Below are 9,928 nucleotides of genomic sequence, written 5' to 3'. Positions count from 1 at the left end.
TCTAGTTTGCTATTGTAATCTAAATGAACAAATTTTGGTGACCGCAATTTCATAATTTTTTCAATATCAGAAATTGCTTTATCAAGTGTCAAATTTACACCATTTTCAATCTGTGGCTTTTTAGCGGAATTTTTTAAAACTTTTATCACTTTATTGAAGTTAAAACTAAATAGTGTTTTAAAGAAATCATTATTTAAAATCCATTTATTCATATCATTAATTCCTACATCAACATTTCTTAAAAATGAATTCTTTAATTTCCAATATTTAAATGCATAAATAAAGTGCTTTCTTATAAAATGTAATGCTACTGTTCTTATCACGTTTAACATTTGTTCTTGATATTTTTCTACCTGAATCATCCAACGATCTATATAATAACAATTCCTCGCTTCATCATAACTTGCATAAAGTTCATTGTATATTTCGTAAAAAACTTCTTCGCTTTGATTACCAAATTTTATAATGATTTGTCTCAAGGTATCTATCTCGCTTATGAATTTATGTAAATAAATACTATTTAAGGAAACCCAATTTTTTTCTGTATCATTTTCCAATAGAATATCATCGTTATGTTGTTGTATTTGGCTTATTAATATTTCAATATCTTGCAAATTATTATTATTGTCAGGATTCACTATCATACCATAAGTATTATCTCTTCTACAATATGCATTAATATGACGCTCTAAATTGATTATGATATTATATTTTATTGAAGAATTATCATCCATATCAATTGAATTTTCACGGAAAATTGAACTATGCAACAAATACATATGTACATACCAGAATGGACTACCATATAACGTCCAATTCATTTTGAAAAGTGAAGCTAACATATGGCTGGTAACTTTTTCACTTAAAAGACATTTATTGATATCTTTACAGCTTTTTAAATAATTACAAAGTAAATGCATATTACCACAAACCAAGTCACAGTATATTATATCAATTTTATTTTCCAACAAATTTTCTACTATAGTATTTTCAGTTATTTGTAGTTTCGTTTTTATAGCATTAAAATCTAATTTTTGTAACTCATCCAGAGAAGGGTATTTAAATCCAGTTTTCAATTTTACTGCTTTTTCAAGTTCTAAATGTTCACTCGGTATAATATTTGTAGAAAAACATGTATTAACTTGCATTGCACGACAAATAGTCGTAACTACAATACTGATAAAAAGATTAAAAATCATTTTTCACTACTTTTGTTTGCAATTTTTAAATAAATGCTAATTCTTGCAAAGTGAAAATATTTTAACTACTAGATTAATAGTGTGTATAGATTTTTATAAGTTTATTTTCCATAAAAGTAGGTTATGACAATATATTTAAATTTTTATAAATTTATGTTAATCATTGTTAGAAACTATTTGTATAGTATACTTATTATTTTGAAAAATAGTCTAAATCTAATAAAAAACTGAATCAATATTATTGCTGAACATAAAATTTAGTAGTTTAAAATTAAATGTATCATTTATCATTTTATCGACATTTTAGTGAATTTAAAAGAAAATAAAAAAAATATAGCACAATGGATACACAGCACAGTATGGACGTATTTAGTTGGGCAATTGTAGATGATATATGACAGTTATTAAAATCACTATCACAAGAAAAATTTGATACAATTCTATAGATAGTGTATAGTTCTGAGTAATTGGTAGATAATTAGAAAAGCGACATCAACTTATATTTCATTAATTATATCCTGATTAGTAGTTCTTTTATTTAAAAGTATAATATATACAAATAAATACTAATTATAATTATTAAATTTGGTAACCAATAGATATTCAATAATTTAATATTGTAATTCATACATAGAAATTATAAAAATAATAAAGTAATTATCTTACTTAATAATATATATCTTTACTTTTAACGTTTATAAAAAAGGCTTGTTGCATTAATATTTAGAAAATAAATTTAAATAAATTCGTCTAAACTGGTCTATGATTAATTTTTACGAGTGATTAAAAATTTTTAACCATAGAACCATAGAAAACCGCTTTCTTATTTATTGAACACCCTATATTATATTATATGAATATACAGAATATAGCTCTGAATATTTCAATTGTATCATCTATTTAAACACAAAATGTTTTGTAGAAATGATTAATATGATTTTTATTGAAATGAATTATTTCGATAGTGATACAAACAAATTTATGATAAATTTAAGTAAAAATAACAACTTAAAAAACAGTTATTTTTACAATTCAAATAATATTTTTTATCTACTTGTAGGTCGATTACATACAGAAGACAAGTTGGTGGGACAAATTTTTTTTCAACTTATAGTCTGTAACATAAGCTTTAATTTAAAATATATTTAATGTTCAAATAATTTCAGAGAATTTTTTAAAAGTTAAGTTGAAAAAGTTTTTACACGTATTTTCTAATTTTGATTCTCTCCCATATAAAAGAAAAAAGTCTATTATAAAAAAAAAGTATATCTAGTGAAAAAAATAAACATAAAATAATTCAAGAAAAAAAATTTACATTTGAAAAATAACTTTTTAAAAAAGTTCGAAAATTTCGAAAATTTGAAAACTAAAATTCCATGTATTTTAACCACACGTCAAACATTTGCAAAATGAAAATATGTCGTTAGTACAAATTTTTTTTTGAACTCCTTGTATAAAACAACCTTTATTTTAATATATATTTGAAGTTTGAAGTATTTCTAAAACATTTTTAAAATATTAGTTAAATTTTTGTGCATAAATTGAAATTTGAATCCTCACCTGTCGACAGATCAAGAGTAAAATTTTTATAAAATTATTACAAAATAAAATGAATATACCAAAAATAACTATATAAAAAAAATTTTTGGTCCGTTCATTTTAAAAAAAGTTATAGCAAATTTGAGAAAAAAAAGTCAAAATTTACCAACTTTAAAATTTAAAATTTCCCCTATTAACATAGAACGAGAGACCTTTTTTTAATTTTCAAGGAAAATGTCTTCAACTTGATACGAATTGTCATATTTTTACGTATCGTTGAATACAATTTATCTGGTGAGTGCTAAGAAAAAATGGTCCTAATCGTATAAAATACATAGTAATAAACACAGTAAAAATTCATACGATATTTAATATCCTCTTAGCTTCGCATTGAAGATAATAATATAATTATTTTATTAGTAAAATTAAGTCTGTTAAAAAATGTGAAGTGAAATATAATTATATAGTAAATTTTTCTTTTTATGTATTATTATTTTCTATTAGATTAAATGAATTAAAAGATGAAAAACTACAACAATTTTTTGAAACATTATATTTCATATTAAACTTTGTATTGTTATAAATGTTCAAATATTAAATAAAATTACTATTGAAATAATTGGCAAAAAATAATTTTCTTTTTTTAAAACTTACAATTCTATATAAATTTTATTATTATTATTATAATGTTCAATATTTTTTATAATATGTTTATTTACATCAATATAAGACACAGATGTCTTTATATTATACTCTTCAAACAACCTTTCTAAATAATTCATATACGATATGATTTTATTAACATTTTTCATCAATATTTCCCAAATATTTTCTGAATCCTCATTATCTAGTTTGCTATTATAATCTAAAAGAACAAATTTTGGTGACCAAAATTTCATAATTCTTTCAATGTCAGAAATAGCCTTATCAAGTGTCAAATTTACACCATTTTCAATCTGTGGCTTTTTAGCGGAATTTTTTAAAACTTTTATCACTTCAACGAATTTAAAACTAAATAGTGTTTTAAAGAAATAATTATTTAAAATCAATTTAATCATATCATTAATTCCTACATCGATATTTCCAAAAACTGAATTTTTTAATTTCCAATATTTAAATGCATAAATAAAGTGCTTTCTTATGAAATGTAATGCTACTGTTCTTATCATGTTTAACATTTGTTCTTCATATTGTCCTATTTGAATCATCCAAAGATCTATATAATAATAATTCCTCGCTTCATCATAACTTGCATAAAGATCATTGTATATTTCGTAAAAAACTTCTTCGCTTTGTTTACCAAATCTTATAATGATGTGTCTCAAGGTATCAATTTCGCTAATGAATTTATGTAAATAAATACTTTTTATGGAAACCCAATTTTTTTCTGTATCATTTTCCAATAGAATATCATCGTTATGTTGTTGTATTTGGCTTATCAATATTTCAATATCTCGCAAATTATTATTATTGTCAGGATTCACAATCATACCATAATTATTATCTCTTCTACAATATGTATTAATATGACGCTCTAAATTGATTATGATATCATATTTTATTGAAGAATTATCATTCATATCAATTGAATTTTCACGACAAATTGAATTATGCAACAAATACATATGTACATACCAGAATGGACTATTATATAATATTCTATTTATTTTGAAAAGTGAAGCTAACATATGGCTGGTAACTTTTTCGCTTAAAAGACATTTATTGATATCTTTACAGATTTTTAAATAATTACAAAGTAAATGCATATTACCACAAGCCAAGTCACAGTATATTATATCAATGTTTTTTTCCAAAAAATTTACTAATACAATATTATCAGTTATTTGTAGTTTCGTTTTTATAGCATTAAATTTTAATTTTTGTAACTCATCCAGGGGAGGATATTCAAATCCCGTTTTCAATTTTACTGCTTCTTTAAGTTCTAAATGTTTACTTGTTAAGAAATTTGGGCAAAAACATGTAAATACTTGCATTGCATGCCAAATAATCGTAACTACAATGTTGATAAAAAGATTAAAAATCATTTTTCACTACTTTTGTTTGCAATTTTTAAATAGATGCTAATTCATGCAAAATGAATACATTCTAACTACTCGATTAATAGTTTGTATAATTTTTTATATGTTTATTTTCCATAAAAAATTTGTCAATATATATAATTTTTATAAATTTATGATAATCATTTGTTAGAAACTATTTTTATATTATACTAATTATTTTGAAAATAGTCTAAATCTAATAATAAGCTGAATCAATATTAATGATGAACATGAAAATTTAGTAGTTTAAAATTAAATGTATCATTTATCATTTTATCGACATTTTAGTGAATTTAAAAGAAAAAAAAACGGTAGCACAGTGGGGTCGCGGCATAGTGGAGACATTGTATAGTAGGGTCCAGTATAGATTTAATCTGACAATGATTAAAATCACTATCATAAGAAACGCTTCGATGCAAATCTGTAGATAGTGTTTAATTTTAAAAAATTGATGGNAGCACAATATGGACGTGTCTTGTTGGGCAATTGTAGATGATATATGACAGTTATTAAAATCACTATCACAAGAAAAATTTGTTACAAATCTATAGATAGTGTATAGTTTTGAGAAATTGGTAGATAATTAGAAAAGCGACATCAACTTATATTTCATTAATCATATCCTGATTAGTAGTTCTTTTATATAATAGTATAATATATACAAATAAACACTAATTATAGTAATTAAATTTGGTAACCAATAGATATTCAATAATTTAATATTGTAATTCATAAATAGAAATTATAGAAATAATATAAAGTAATTGAATATTTCTATACTTTTAACGTGTATAAAAAAGGCTTGATGCAATAATTTTTAGAAAAGAAATTTAAATAAATTCGTCTAAACTGGTCTATGAGAAATTTTCACAATTGATAAAAATTATACTTTTTTTGCGCCTATTTCAAATTTACAATTATATTTTTTCAATAGCATTTAATTAGTAAGAAATAAGTATTATCATAAAAATATATATTTCTATACATTTATCGTGTATAAAAATTTAAAGAGCTTGACTCATACTTTTTAAATAAAATGTTTTGTTAGGTGGATCAAGTATAATGATATCTGATTAAAATCACTATCAAAAAAATAAAACGCTTCGATGGTAATCTTTAGATAGTGTTTAATTTTAAAACATTGGTGTATTATTCCAAAAGCTACATGATCTGCTATTTCCTAATTAATATCCGATTAAGATTGAAAAAGGGATTATTAAAAAATATTATTTCTCATAAAAAAATTGTGTTGATCCATATACTTATCAATAAGTTATAGCATTATAACGTTAAAAATGCAAAAAATAAAATCGAGAATTTTCAAACAAAAATAGCATTTGGTAGCCATTTTCACCCTGAAGACAAATAAAGTCCGAAATTTTTGTTTTCCATAGTAAAATTCATTACATTAGCGTTAATTTAAGATATATATAAAAGTGTCTGATCTTCCGGAACACTTTCAAAAGTTAAGTTGAAAAAGTTGTCATTTTAAATCCCCACCCGTGGGCAGGTAAAGGGTTAAATTTATAAAAATAATATATCAAATGATAGGTAAAGACATTAAGAATCTATAAAAAAAAAATTTATATTGATATGTTCATTTTTGAAAAAGTTATGGTAGTTTTTAGTAAAAAAAATTGAAAAAATTTCGAAAATTAGCGATTTTTAAATTTGTAATTCTTTTGGAGGTTTCCCCCATTTACGGGGAACAAGGGAAATTTTTTCAATTTTCGAGGGTAATGTCTTCGACTAGATACGATTTGTGATCTTTTGACGTATCGTTGAAAGAAATACGTTCAGTGAGAGCTGAGAAAAAGTGGTAACAGACACAAAAAAAAAACACATCATAGTAAAACCAATACCTTCTCAGCTTTGCATCGAAGCCAAAACAAACGATGTGATCGTCTTTTTTTTAATACATGAAAATTATCACTGCAATGGTCAATAAGAAGATTAAATTCTTGATTGCATTAAGGCTTTAATGGGATGTTATCAGCATATGGATTGATTTAACCTAAATAATTATATTATTTGGTACAAGTAAAATATAATATTTATTATTTTATTTTCTATTGAAATTACACAATTAAGTTTTTATTTTATTCTATTATAATATTACATTATACGATTAACATTATTAATATTATTCTTACATTATTATGTAATATATAATTTGTGGTTTTATCATGACAGTTAATTTAGAAAAAGAATTGTACAAATAAACTTTGTAGCAATATCAGTATTATTTAGTTAGAATTTAGTTTTTTGCTATTCTAATTTTTATTTTCTCTTCTAATTTTTCAAACTTTTTTTTAGTTGTGATTTTATAAATATTTTTAGTTATCATGTTGACTAGATTATCACGAATAGATAGATGATCTTTCACTACAATAACAAGTAGAGAAAGTACCATTATTTTCGCGCGCACAAATTAATGTAAAAATTTCAATCTTTTCGCATACTACAAAGCATTAAAAACACCTCAGAACGACATTTTCAAACATTTGTATGCCATGCTATAAAACATTTTACAATAAATAGCTTCAATGTGATGTTGATTTTGAAAATGGAATGTTGATATCTTTGATCTATTGTAAATCGCTTCGCATGAATTATTTTTGGGTGCGATTCGCGATCATTGTTTATAAGCACTACCGTTCGTCTTGGTATAATCTCATAGACTTATTTTAAAATCCAAACACAATACACATATTTACCTATTATCGTTGCTCCTATAAAGTCGTAGTGGTTTCAAATTTATATTCGTGTTGAATGGAACCACAGGTGGGTACCACGACGTTGACTCCCCGTCGAGTACATAAGTTATCAATCACGGCCAATTGCTGCACATATTCGCCCACGACACATCATGAGCGTGCGCCACCGCCCTTGCCTCCTGTACACGTACAAGTCACTACCACTGCTACCACCTTGAAGATATTGCCATTCATTTACAACGTGTGCAAGAACAAAGTTCACCTTATATTAAACTTGTTCACCATAAATAGTGGTTTTAATACTGTACAGAACACACATGCGAACGTGACACAACTGATGAGAATATGTCACGTATTTAGACACTTAAACTGTGAGCTCATACTCTCATCTGTAATATTTGGTTGATATTACAAAATAGTTTTACAATATTAATGAAAATTTCTAATTATTTATTCCGTGAATGAATTGGTAATTCTTATTCGGCGGGGTTTGGTTATTTAGATAATAAATTATAAACCATTGTTTAATCATTGAGGTAATTTATTCGACAAATTAAACACCAAAATTTGAAAAATTCACTTTACACCTCCCTAAAAATTATTTTTAGGATTGTCCTTGAATTAATGTTTATAATGTTTGTTAGTTGTGTTTTTAACATTTTAGCTATACATGAAATTAAAAACTAAAAGTCCTTACTAACAGTTTACTAACCTTTAACAGAACTCTATAATTATAATTATGAATGTATAATTATTTAATAATTTTATACAGGGTGTTCAGCAAGTCAGGAAACTTTATTGTTTGTAACAATGAGAACAATAGAAACCCGTTTCCTGACTTACTGAACACTCTGTATAATGCTATTTACATAATACTATGAAGATGATATTATTTTTAAAGTCATAAAAACAACGAGTTTGAAATCACTTTTTCTAAAATAAAAGCGTTTTAGGTATAAACTTATATGATCCTATTAACGCTTTCCGACACTTTAAGTTAACCACACGGTGGCATTTAATGCTTATAGTTGTAACATATAGTTATTATTGTAATTATATACAGTATTTTTTATGGGTGTTAATTGGGTAATTTTAAATAAGGTAAATTTTTTTTATAAATTTTACATGCATTTTTCAATTATAAGTTAATAAAATTTAAAGTTTTAAGTTAACCTATACTAATAAGATATATCTTAAGATTTACAATCTTTTTAGTTCCTGTTTTTAAATGAAATAAATTTTGATATTGATATTTTTCTCGTTATCATTAACAAATATATTAAAATTGAAAAATAATAAAATCAAATTTTCAGAAAAAGAAACAATATACTTTTTTGAGTTGAATTAAATTCTATTGGTGAAAAACAATATTTTTGTTACTTTCCAACGCTATTTACGCTTATATTTCCGATTAAATAAACTACTTGATCATTTGGTTTACTTCTAGTCGTTTTCATACCTAATAATTAATTGATTTATTATGGAATTGAATTTTATTCGTATATTTTAAATTGTGTTTCATAAACACATGCCTGCATGGTTTATATATTATCGATTTGATATGATTTATAATAATCATTTATTGATTCTAAGTAGCAATTGTGATCCAGTTTGACCATAATTAATTATCAATAAATATTAATTTTTCAATCATTTTCAAGATCAATAAAATATTCTTAAAAAAATTATTTAGTTGTTTTTTTAAGTATTTTTAAGAATATATTCTCCCTTAATAATATTTTTTCGTTATATCACTAAATATGACAGACGGTATTAGAACAAATGCGTTGATGTAAATTGGAAATTAATGAAAAAAACCTGGAGCCTTCTGGATATTTACTTCATAGCATTGTAAAGCGGAAATAGGAAATTCGTGCTCTCCACTCATTAAGAAAAATAATTCATAGTTCATAATGAAATTTAATTAATTAATAAAAACACTGCTCATTATAGAAGTATAATTAAATGAAACGATAGCCGGTCTCTAACGAGACCCATCCGATGGTCTGGACGCTGTGCTGAAAAAGCCTGGCCATTTATCCTTGGCGGCTCTATTTGATCATTAATTTGTACTACAAAAAAGGCAAAAACAAAAACGTGTCCACTTTAGCATGGTCAATGTTTAAGTGACAGATAAAATGAAGAAGAGCCAACACCGATTTAGTGGTGATTTCTGATAACGGTTAGTCTTTTGGGGAAGGGATAAATTGATAAACAATTCAATTTTAATCGTATTTATTCTTTTAGCTCATCTATTCTAGCAGTCAGTTTTATAATAAGATTTGTAAGTCTTCTCAAAATTGGACTTTTTAGAGATACGCTGCATTACATCTACAACGACGATATGGGAATATATGTTTTTAAGGTCACTACATTTTTTCCACTATATACTTGGGTAGTTTCGGGAAAAATT

Source organism: Daktulosphaira vitifoliae, unplaced genomic scaffold (assembly GCF_025091365.1).
Source record: "Daktulosphaira vitifoliae isolate Bord-2020 unplaced genomic scaffold, ASM2509136v1 Scaffold_1, whole genome shotgun sequence".
In the NCBI taxonomy this organism is placed as follows: domain Eukaryota; kingdom Metazoa; phylum Arthropoda; class Insecta; order Hemiptera; family Phylloxeridae; genus Daktulosphaira; species Daktulosphaira vitifoliae.
The sequence above is the reverse complement of the archived record's forward strand: the minus strand, read 5'-3'. Positions refer to the sequence as shown.